This window comes from Orcinus orca, chromosome 4 (assembly GCF_937001465.1).
Source record: "Orcinus orca chromosome 4, mOrcOrc1.1, whole genome shotgun sequence".
Taxonomy (NCBI): domain Eukaryota; kingdom Metazoa; phylum Chordata; class Mammalia; order Artiodactyla; family Delphinidae; genus Orcinus; species Orcinus orca.
The window spans coordinates 132,935,136-132,947,718 of record NC_064562.1 but is presented as its reverse complement, the minus strand read 5'-3'; the positions used below and the strand labels follow the sequence as shown (position 1 = coordinate 132,947,718).

General features: G+C 39.0%; 1 protein-coding gene and 1 long non-coding RNA gene across 6 annotated transcripts in view; one reads left to right on the top strand and one right to left on the bottom strand.

The window, feature by feature from the left end:
- The window catches only part of USP53 (ubiquitin specific peptidase 53), a 64,494-nt gene extending 55,753 nt beyond the window's left edge, over window positions 1–8,741 (bottom strand). For 2 of the 3 annotated variants that reach the window (XM_004265085.3, XM_033419339.2), the window contains exon 1: window positions 8,587–8,740. The gene's annotated coding sequence lies outside the window, so the exon portion shown is untranslated. Of the gene's footprint in view, window positions 1–8,586 lie in introns of all 3 variants that reach the window. The other variant, XM_049708824.1, reaches the window with a different exon arrangement.
- Window positions 8,742–8,850: 109 nt separating this feature from the next.
- Window positions 8,851–12,583, top strand: part of LOC117199541 (uncharacterized) — a 69,766-nt gene continuing 66,033 nt past the window's right edge. For all 3 annotated transcript variants that reach the window (XR_007476904.1, XR_007476906.1, XR_007476905.1), the window contains exon 1: window positions 8,851–9,115. This is a non-coding gene — a long non-coding RNA (uncharacterized LOC117199541). The remainder of the gene's footprint in view (window positions 9,116–12,583) is intronic.

Below are 12,583 nucleotides of genomic sequence, written 5' to 3'. Positions count from 1 at the left end.
ACTTCCAGTATTATGTGGAATAGGAGTGGTGAGAGTGGGCACCTTCATCTTCCTGATCTTAGAGGAAAAGCTTTGGAGTTGAGTCTGATGTTAGCTGTGGGCTTAAAAGTATTGCCTTTATTATGTTGAAGTATGTTCCCTCTACACACACTTTGTTGAGAACTTTTATATTGAAAGTAAGTTGAACTTTGCTAAATGCTGTTTCTGCATCTATTGAGATACTCATGATTTTTAACTTTCCTTCTATTAATGTGGTATATCACACTTATTGATTGTGCAAATGTTGAGCCACCCTTGCATCCCAGGGATCAATCCCACTTGATCATGGTGATGGATCCTTTTAATGTGCTACTGAATTTGCTTTGCTAATATTTTATTGAGAATTTTTGTACCTATATTCATCAGCAATATTGGTCTATTGTTTTCTTCTCTTATAGTGTCCTTATTTACCTTTGGAATCAGTGTAAAGCTGGCCTTGTAAATGAGTTTGGAAGTATTCCCTCCTCTTCAATTAACTGGAAAAGTTTGAGAAGGATTGACAATTTTATCTTACGCAAGTATTTCAAACTTATGATTTAAAATTTTGAATTTGAACTTGAAAATGTGCCAGGAGTTTGAAAGGGAAAGAAAAAGAAAAAGGAGAGAAAGAAAATCACTGCTGCTTTCTTATGAATCAGTGTTTTACCAGTAATAAGTTAACCCCAAAAAGCAAGATGCCAGGGCTTCTTTCCTTCATTACCCTAGATACTAACTCCATTTTCTTCCCCCAAATTTTAAGCCCAGTATCTTAAATAATTAGGAAATCTACAGCACACTAAAGTCTTTAGTTGAGGTAAATTTCCTTCCCTATTTTTAAAATGGAGAGGACTAGGCTACATAGAATATATTCAAATTCTAACAAACAGTGATTTGATTGGGCTACTAGAACAGTCTAGGTAAATGGTAATAATAGCTTAAATTGAACTCATTTTATGGTTAAATTGTGTGTCCCCCCCCACACACACCAAGAAGAAAAAAAAGATATTTTGAAGACCTAACCTCTAGAACCTCTGGACATGACCTCATTTGGAAACAGGGTTTTTGCAGATGTAATTAGATTACGAAGAGGTCATCAGGATGAGGCCTAATCCAATAGACCAGCAGAAGTCATTAGAAGAAGAGACACACACACACAGAGAATACCATGTGAAGATGACAGGCAGAGGTTAGAATGATACAGCTACAAGTCAAGGAAAACCAAGAATTGATAGCCACCACTGGAAGCTAGAAAGCGGCAAGGAAGGATTCTGTGCAGAGCCCTGAGAGGGAACCAATCCTGCCAACACCTTGATTTTGCACTTCCAGCCTCCAGAACTGTGAGAGAATAAATTTCTATTGTTTTAAGCCATCTCGTTTGTGGTAATTTGTGACAGGAACCCTAGGAGACTAACACGATAGCTGATAAAGCCATGAGACTCCTTTATTTGTTCTTTTCAGTATATTGGGTTTTGATTACAAAATAGTATTTGTTTTTTATATAGATATCTAAAATACATATAAATACTGCATAAAGGAAATTAGAAATACCTACAGTCTAGGTATAGTAGGATAGAATAGTAGTAGTATAGTAGTACAGAATCACTGTTAATAAAGCAATTGAAATTATTCTTAATAGTACCCTGGCTGAGCCATCAAACTGTAAAGTGAAATTTCATTTTAATATCTTTTCACAAATAAGCAATACAGCTACTCAAGTACACACTTAAGACTTTTCACTGATATATTACAACTGTTCATCTTATTAGTAAAAGTATTTAAGGGTTTATTTTAGATAACTAGATTGCAAGCTATCTATAGGTATACAGATAAATATACCTATATATAAATATGTAGCAAGTTAAAGCAATAAAAAAATCTCATTCGTTATAGAGGTATCTCATTTTTACAAAGTTAAAGGATTACAGTAAGAAAGACAACCGAAGAATAGATGTCCTTTGATAGAGAAAACCACTGTCACTCTACAAATAGAGGAACTGGAGAAGACTATACTAGAAAATTTATAAAACAAACACAGAAAATAAAACTAAAGTAATAAGGACAATCTATACCACCACCACCAAAAACAGCAAATTTTAAGTAATTTTCAATGTTTTGTATTTTCTTTGCTCAGTTTCTTTGTGTACAATAAAGAACTGTGCTTTATTTCTTCTGGCTTTTACTAATCACAAGTTTTCACTGGTAACTAATTAGAGAAAAACAAGAGTGCATGTGTATCCAGGACACAGAGTATGAACATTAAAGGCAATGGCTTATGGCAATCTGCTTTAAGACATCATGTTCAGAAGAAAAGCATGCCAAAGCAGGCATAACCTAACATTCCTTTGCCTTGACAAAGCCCCAAACTGAACTCTGGCTTTACCTATATCTTCTTCCCCATCTTAGCTGATAGTAACTTCATCATTCCAGTTGCTCAGAAGAAATATCTTGGTATCATCTTTGACTCCTCTTTCTTGCATATCTCAGTCAGAATGTGACCAATTCTCACCACCTCCACTTCTACTATTCTGGTCTTAGCCATCATCAGCTCTTCCCAGGACTGCCAGAACAGACTCCTAACTATCTCCTAGCTTCTGCCCTTACCCATTACAGTCTATCCCCAAGATTAGACCAAGAAATCCTTCTAAAATTAAATAATAATGTCATGCCTCTGCTCAAAACCTTGTAATCGGTCCTTATTAATTCAGATTAAAAACCAAAAAGTCTCTATAATGGCCTGCAAAGTAAAAAACCTGCTAAAAGTAAAAAACACTTTATTCTATACTCTCACACCACTTCTGAGCCCAGATGTGTGGATTTTTACACAACAAGCAATTCTCTAATTCTCAGCAGAAATCACAATTTAACTCCATTTGACATTACCGGAGTTAGGGTCGGATTCCACAAGGCAAGGGCTCAGTCCCACTAGACTGCCCGCCCCCCAACTTCAGACACCAACCACAAGTTCCAAGTTGTCATCTGTACTTCTGATCAATAACCAATAAGTTAGGGGTTCCCACTGACCTCTTCCATGGATTCAATTCACTTGCTAGCACAGCTCTGGAAAATAGCTTACTTGAGTAGATTTCAAGTTTATTATAAAAGGATACAACTCAGGAACAGCCAGATGGAAGACCCGCATAGGGCAAAGTATGTGGGAAGGGGAGCTTCCATGCCGTCTCAACAAACGCCACCCTCCCAGCACCTCCACAAGTTCCCCAACCCAAAAGCTCCCTGAACCCCTTCAGTTAGGACTTTTTATGGAGGCTTCATTACGTAGGCATGCTTGATTAAAGGGGGGGCTGAAAGTTCCAATCCTCTAATCACATGGTTGGTTTCCAGGCAATAAGTTCCCACTTTGAGGCTAACCTCCAGCCACCAGTCATCTCATTAGCACACAGAAAACATTTATCACTTTGTAGATTCCAAGAGTTTTAGGAGTTGTGTGCCAGGAAACAGCCAGATACCAAATATATATTTCTTATTACATAACACCTGTCCATCTTCTCACCTCTAACTTCATCTCTAACTACTTTCCCTTTACATTCTCCTTTTCAGCTTCATGGGCCACCATGAAAACTCCTGCTCTAAAGCCTTTACACTGTCTATTCCTCTGCCTGGAATACACTTCCCCTTGATACCCACAGGGCTTCTCCTTGGCTCACTGCATGATTCCTGTGCTCAAAAATCACCTTCTATATGAGGCCTATACTTATTTAAAATTGCAACCCACTCCACATTTCCAATTCCCCTTTCCCTGCTCTATATTTTCTTTTCTCCTTGGCATTCTTTGCCAACTAATATAGTATACGATTGACTCATTGTTTTTATTATTATTATTGTTTCTCCTCCCAATCCTCTTAGAATATAAAGTGAATTCCAAGCATCTAGAACAATGCATAGTACATGGTAGGTAGTTATTAAATACTTATTGAATGAAGCTCAGGAAATAAAGTGAAACCTCAATCAACAAACCCTCTGAAATCAACAAAGATGACCTATGCACTAAGGGTACAGGACAATCTCCTATCACCTCACAGCTAGGTTAGTGTCAGTACTATACTGACAGGGAGGTAAGATTATCTCAGGCCTATACAGCAGTACCTTATAGGAGGAAAAATCTTCCAGGGTTCAAACAGCCTGCTCACCTAAAAACAGGGAGGGCCATCATTAGAGGGGCAGGAGCTTATTATGCAGGCTGAGAAGTTTAGAAGAAGCCAAAGCACAAAGTACCTGGTAAACAAACAATGTCCTGATGGGTTCTTGACAAGGATGGAATCCATGTTTTGATACTAACCTCATGATTCTCAATTATTCTACCTCTGAAAAGCTTCCACCAACAAAGCACATTACTCAACTACTCAATCATTAAAAGCAGATGAGTTCCATCATCTGTGATCATAACCTATATAAAAAGGTTCATAGAATTATTATAAGAATCATCAACCATGTATAAAATACCTAATAAATACCCAAAACATAGCAGGTACTCGGTAAAGGCAAGCTAATTATAATGACAGCAAAAACACAATCTTTGATATAAAATGATTTTTTAACAATATAAATACACATTTGAAGAAAAAGTAAAAGCTGTATTATGATATTTTATATCCCATTTTATTATTTCTCCATTTCCTTAAACTGACATATCAATCTTGACTAAAGCCTTAATCCAGATTAGTGGCATCAGCTAAACTGTACAACAAAGTATTAATTTCTAAATTTTAAAATCTATTAATAAGTCATTCTTAGTAGAAAAAAGCACATTCATTTATAGAACTATCCTACTTTAAGAAAACTTAAAATATGAAAAATTCTAATTTACAAAAAAATGTTTGGGAATGCTTCATTTTACAAGTGGATTTACCACAGTATTATTTTAAACATTCATTTACAAGCTGTTTGGGCTAGAGAAAGAGAAATGAGTTACAATATTAGAAGGCAATGCATCAGAAATAAAGGGAAAGCAACTCTGAAATAACAATGTAAGCAACAGAGAAGATTTAATTTAGAAAAATTCAACCTACGTACAACTTTTCAGAAAAATAATTCAAAACTTCCTTAATGACGATTTTAATTGATAAATAACACGACAATCCATCCAGCCATAAACAATAACTAGAGCACCCAAAATGCCCCTTGACATTGCTCACATCATGTCTCTGGGTCGTAAGAATGCTCCCCGCACCTGCATTACCAACCCTTGTGCTGTCCATCCAGTATTCTCCTTACACTTAAGATGCAATACACATATCATCTTCATCCCCTTAGTTTTTCCCTCTTCCCTCTATAAATCTTTAACAATGAGATGTAAAAAATACAGTGGTAACCAAAAATGAAGATAATTCACAGGTGTGGTATAGATGACTGGGAAGCTGGAAGAGAAGGGAAGCAGCACGTTGCAAAAGCAAGGGTGTAAGAAAAAGACTGTTTTATCTTTGTAAACTCAATGCAGTTGGGGGAGGATTGGGAATAGCCAAAGACAAGGCTTAGGAAAGGTAGAACTCTTATTTCTGACTACTTCAACATTGTCTTATTAATTTTCCAATCTCTAGTGCCTAGCATACAACAATAGGTCAATAAATATTTACTGAATAAATTTGCTAGCTTGGAAAAATCACAAAAAGTAAAAAAAAAACCTTCCAAATTCCAAAGGAAAAGTATTTCTCCAAACTGCTTTTTGCATGTCAATATTTGTAAAAAATAGAAGACTAAAAGACTAATGTAATTATTTCCAAGTTAATTCAAAAATACCACAACAGCTTAGATAACTGACTTTATTCATTAAAACAGCTAAGATATTGAAATATGATTTATGTTGTATAACATTTTATTTTCTGATGAATTACAAATATATGAAGCAACTTTTCTGAAGTGACTCATCTAAAACAAAATTTCTTCAACCATATGCAATGTTTTGTGGCACTCTGGGGTATGTCATGGACACCTTTGATGGCCTAAAGAAGCCTATGGACGCCTCAGAATAATGTTTGTAAAGCACAAAATAAAATTCATGGGACTAAAATTAAAAAGGAAGAAAAAAAAAAAGAATATATATGATTCCAAAGAAAACCAATTACATTAAAATTCAGTCCTAACCACAGACCACAGTTCTAATCATGTACCCTTAGTTTATAAAAGAACTGCTGATAGAGGATATGGATTAACTTGGAAAAGCAAAGAACAAATACTTTTGCCTAAATATTCTATATATGTAGTATTCCTATTATTTAAAGAAAATAACTAGCCAAGATTAGGATATTAAATAGTTATTTAAAGTTTAAATAACCTCTGAAAATTTTATCTGTGGTAGAACATTCCTTGTTCCTATTGTGTGCATATACTGTAGTGCAAAATTTTCTAAAATCGTTACATCTGTACAAAATTAATAATACACTAATGCTACATATGTATCATCACTAATTTGTAGCTATCTCTCCAAATATGACATAAATTAGCACACTTCCTCCTTTAATCCAAGAGCTCATGAGCAACAGTAGGCTATACTGACAATCTTTTGAGCCCAAACACATCTAGCACACCCTGTGTTCAAAATACTTCCATATGAAATATCTAAGTTACCTTACTGTAGCGTGCCTTAGGGCTTATAATTAAGAAAAACCTTATAGTTAAAGCTGTCAAATACCAAGATCTGCTAAGTATTTTAGTAACTAAACATCCTTGTAGGATAGCTTAATCTACCACTTTATAGATTTCAAACATATTTTTGGAAAATTGTAGGGTAAAAAATGTCCTTTCTAGCATGATAGGTGAGTTCCAAACAGTACCAGCAGGGAAAATAACTGTGATTTTGACTTTTGAATGTGTACACTACCTTAAAACAGAATTTTCATCTTTAAACTCTTTGTCTTGCTAAAACAAACTCCTAAACCATGATACCAAAATTGTTGATACTACACAGTTTAAAATAAACATATGACACTAAATAATAGAAAAGATCTTGACCCACAGTACATACTAAAACCATAAGTTTTGTGATTTCTTTTTTTTAAGAAAAAGAAAACTAGGTGAAAAATGGTGCCCTTCCACCATTAAAATTGCTTTCCTTGTAAAAACTACTTTTTTGTATCTTCTAAAGAAAATAATATTAATGAATGACTATTGGTGTCAAGTTCCATGAACTATATGCAATCTACATACATTTATAAAAAGGTTTTTTTAGTTAATAGGGAAAAGGAAAGATCTGTTCTTGGTTGCTTATTTTTCACACTGTAGTAAAAAATACACTAACTACCAGTGAGTTGAGTTGAATAAATCACCATCATGATTTATCACCAGTAATCATGAACCTAAACAAATTGTCCAAAGAGCTCATTTTAAAAACGTCTAAAATGTAAAATAAAAACAAAAACCTTGTTTTTTCAGAACATAATTAACTCCTACCTACAGTGAGTTTGTCTATTTGGAATTATGACAATGGTAGATAAATCATATATTCTGATTTTGCAAAATAAGTTTCATTTGTTTTAGTTTCTCTTTACAAGATTAAGGATTTATGCCTAGACTATCATCATGGAACTGAAAAGACATAGAAAATTAAACTAACAAGAAGTATTAACTTAGCCAAAAGTTAATTTCAATCACAATTTTGTTAGCAATTTCTCCTCCTTTTAAATATTGAGAATTAGCAACGCTTTCCCTTAAAGAACAGAAAAGTGAATCAGACCCTAATCACAAAGACCCTGCTAAATTTAAACATCCCTCAGAAATAGCCTTGAAAACTCCTTGCAAAAAAATACATATTTTTTTCCAGATGAGAAAACATTTGGCAACTCTGCTATCTAACAAATAAAGCCTTGCAGTACATTTTGCAAGCATTAATCAGGCTTCGCATTGATAAAGAAAACCTTGTAGCAGGATAACAAAACCTCAGAGCACGCTCAGATTGCAGTCTTTAGAAACGGAGGGTATTACACCTGTGCAAGTACTTCCTGTTCTCCAACGATGTTTAAAAGTAGTTTGGTAAACGTCCCATAAGTCGCCATTTAGAAGCTAAACATTAACTTTCTAAATTACTACTACCACCCAGAAACCACCAGCCCAAAGATTCTCACGAATCATCTCTTCTCCAAAGAGGGCAACATAACTACCTGGACCCCTTTCAAAAGCTGCTGCTCGGGAGAGGCAGTGGCTTGAAAAGTGAGGGGCAGGCGCCAGGTAAGCGTAATATTCATAATCCCAATGCAGTAAACGACCCAGCAGGATCCCAGGTTCTGCCCCGGGCCAGCCCTCAAACACAGCAGCAACTAACAACCACGACCCAGTAAGTACAGCACCTCCTCCCTTCGCGCGCGCCTCCAGCCTGGCCAAAGGCATCTCCGCCAGATCCCGGACGCGGCGGGAAGGAGGCGGGGAAGCTGCGTGACCTCGGGCGCTAGAACCCGGGCAAAGAGCCCTGAGTCTGCCCCGAGGAGGGTGGGGTGGGAGAGGAGGTCGCGGGACTGCGAGGGGAGAGACGAGGCCTGGGACTGGAATGAGGGTCTCCGAGTCAGGCCCATGGGGGTAGCAGGTCGTTGGACCTCCATCCAGGGACTAGTTTTGGAGACTTACCTTGAGCTCTGTCCTTTTAGTGAGGGGAGAGTGCGGCTCAGGTAGAGAAATAAGGGCCTTCTACCTCCCGCTGGCCCAGCTCCGCCTCAAGCTGACAACAGGGTGACACACCAACAGCTGCCACCGTAACCGGGTCTCACCGGGAACTAGAGCAGAGGAGACTGGTCTCCGCCGCCCAAAGCGCGATCCTGCGCACGGAGCATGCGCACACGTCTCAACACTGCCAGTCAGGGCAGTGACACCTGCGATCAACAGGTCCTTGGAGCCCCGCCCCAATCCCCGCCTCGCCCCCGCCCCGCCTCCTTGGAGCGGGCCCCGCCTTCATGCTCACCGAGCTGGCTCCGCCCCCGCACGCGATTTCCCGGCTTTCGGGACCTGCCGAACTGTGTTCCCGCGGGGGTTCGTTGGGGCGCGCGATCCAGTTGACTTACTCGGAGGCGCAAGATCCCGCGAGAGCAGGAGCTTGACCATTTTTCCTAAGGCGGGAGCGGAGCGCTGTGGCTTAGCTGTTGGAGAAAGGTGGCTGCAGGTTGGTCTGTGTGGTGTAGAGGGGAGGAAGGGATAGCTCCTCAGGTAGAGGTGATTATTCCGATACTCTTGGTCGTTTGTTTATTCAGTATTTTCTAAGCTCAGGGACGCGAATCCACCAAGGACTGGGCTTTAAGTTAGGAGTTGTTACCTCAGAGAAAACCTGTACTGCCTGGCCTCGAAACCCTTGCGAATACTCAGTTCTCTTTAGCATCTGTTTGCAGTTAAATGACTTCCATTGGTATGAGTGTATATCCCCCAGCTGGTTGTTTCGTGACTATTAATAAATTGAAAGACTTAATAAACACGTTGACCCGGTTAATGGTTAATTGTGGTGAGAAAAATGTGTCTGCCTCCTTACTGTGCTTTCAACAGGTTTTAAGTTGCAAGCTAATGCTTGGGGAATGGGCTAAACTTTGTTTTGGAATAACTTGTTTCTTAGGAACAGTAGTAAATGAAAAACCCACTGTCTACTGATCCCTCCCAATAAGTAGTAAGGTTTTGGAACTCATTTCAAAGCTGTTGCAGGTACCACATAGAGATTATAAAAACTGATTTAACTAAACTCGTAGGTAACTCTAAACGTTTATTTGAAGAAACAACGAAAAAACATTTTAGGTCGGTATAAGCGAAGAGTACCTGGGACTGAATCAATGAGAATTTACTGAACATTTAATGTTCCCTTCACTGAATTGAGCACTCAAGAAAATACAGTGAAATTTCAGACATGATTCTTGCCTTCAGGAAATTTAAAACGTTTGGAGAATGAGGGAAAAAATACTCTACATTTAAAAAATAGCACCATTAATTCTACACTTGGTTTCCTTAGTGCCACTTTCTCCTGCTTCTGCAACTACCTCTTTGATGCACTTTAAATATTTTTCTTCTTATGTGTGCCCTCTGTGTTTCCAAACTATCCATTTTCTTTTGTTGTTAGTCCTCGTCTCCTTGAGCAATCTCTTCCCCATGATGGACTTACCTACTAAGTATCCTGGGCACCATGGACTCCCAAATGTGTATCTTCAGGTTAGACACTTTTAAGCAACAGCATCTTCGTTTGGATTTCATATAGGTACTTAACTATGTCCCAAATTGACGTGGGCATCTTTACCATTCCCTATTCTTACTGCCGTATCTCTTCCCAACCATCTGGAACCTAGCCTGCTTTCATTCCCTATTTCAGATAATAGCACCCAGTTGCCCAAGTCAAGAATCCATGGGTACCCCGCTATTACATTTCCTTCATTTCCTCTATCCTAATATCAAATTCTGTTGACTCATCTCCTTAAGGATCTCTCAAATCCACCTCTCTTTTTGTTTTTGTTTTTGTTTTGTTTGTTTGTTTTTGCGGTACGCGGGCCTCTCACCGCTGCGGCCCCTCCCGCCGCGGAGCACAGGCTCCGGACGCGCAGGCTCAGCGGCCATGGCTCACGGGCCCAGCCGCTCCGCGGCACGCGGGATCCTCCCGGACCGGGACACGAACCCGTGTCCCCTGCACCGGCAGGCGGACTCCCAAACACTGCGCCACCAGGGAAGCCCCCACCTCTCTTTTTAATCTCCATTCTCACTGCCTTAATCCATCAAGTAATCATCTCTCCTAACTCATCTCCCTTGACTATTGCAATAGCATCTAGTTATTTCCCACTCCAGTCCAACCTCCAGCCTATTAATAGTTTTTCTAACATGAAAATATAATCGTGATATTCCTCACCAAGATTTTTTCAGGGGCCCCCATCCTCTTCATGATCTGGCCCCAGACTGTGAATCTCATCTGCCATTCTTGCCCATTTACTCCACACTAGCTATACTGAACTCCTTGCACTTCTTTGATTCTACTAGGTTCTCTCAAGATCCTGTAGGTCTCAGTTGAGTACTTATTTCTTCCCTGGAACCTTTCATAACTTCCTGAGACAGACTTGCCCTTCTTTCACCATTTCTGGACTTATTTATATTATAACAATTATGTTGTACTATATTTCTTTGCAAATGTAACTGACAGAGCACTCTTGAAAAATAATTTGGACTGTGGATAATGAAGGTTCATACTATCTCCCTTCCTCATTTCGAGATTATAGAAGAATGCCCTTCAGTTCACCTTCCTCAAGAATTTGACTAAAGGCTTCCCTGGTGGCACAGTGGTTAAAAATCCACTTGCCAATGCAGGGGACACGGGTTCGATCCCTGGTCCAGGAAGATCCCACATGCCGCAGAGCAACTAAGCCCGTGAGCCACAACTACTGAGCCTGTGCTCTAGAGCCCACGAGCCACAACTACTGAGCCCACGTGCTGCAGCTACTGAAGCCTGCACACCTAGAGCCCGTGCTCTGCAGCAAGAGAAGCCACCACAGTGGGAAGCCTGTACACCACAACAAAGAGTAGCCCCCGCTCCCCACAACTAGAGAAAGCCCGTGCACAGCAATGAAGACCCAACGCAGCCAAAAATTAATGAATTAACTTAAAAAAATTTTGACTAAACCCTGACTGTACACTTTTTTAATCGTGTAATTTCAAACTTTCTACCAGTTCTTGGCATATTTAAGTACTGAGTTTTAAATGATAGACTTATAATAGGTCACAAGTTAAGCATCAAGAGGGCAGCCTGAAGCAAACATAGAAAAAAGGAAAATTGACAGTGCACCGCATTTTAGGGCAGGAGTTGCTCCTAGAAAACTTTGTAGTTAGAAATGTCACAACATAGGTTTTAAATGTATTGCCTCTGAGAATTACTGTTTGTCCTTGGGGGATATGTGTGTATGTTTGATTCAATAGTTATTTATTGGGTGGAACCAAATTAATAAAAATGTCTGCACCTCACACTGGCTTGAGATCATGAAAGGGAGTAGAGTTGGAATGCCAAAGATCATCTTACACTGTTTGAATGAGGCCTACCCAAAGATTACATCATCAGCACCACCATACTTAAACGCCTCTTAACTATTATTCTGGAGTGATTATAACTCAGACTTTGGGAGATGTACCATCTTAAGGATATATTCACCCTGTCACTGATAAGTGGTAAGAGTAGCAATATTCTTTCCTGAGGAGCTGTGATCCAGTAGTTCCAGGAGGTAATCAACATCTAAAGGCGTGGCAAAGCATGAATCAGCTGGGTGAGGTAAAGTGAAATACAGTATAGAGAAATAGCTGAATGGCTCCCTCAGGATTGGATATGAGGCAGACTCCTTTTTTCCTAAATGCATCAAGGAAATATTGACAAGTGTTATTTTCTTAGTAAGCTTCTAGAGAGCAGGGACCATATTTTTTCATTGTTGTATTTCCAGGCAATGAGCCTTAACTAATGTGTTCAGCGGATAGAGTGAAAAACTGGAAGTTTTGTTGATTTTTTAGAAAATAGAGACATCTATGTGGACGAAAATTGTTGGGGAAAGCTTCTGTGGGAGATCAGATATGAGCTTCAGCTTGGAAGGTTCATAGGTAGGCATATTTGAAGGCACTGAGGAGGAAACAT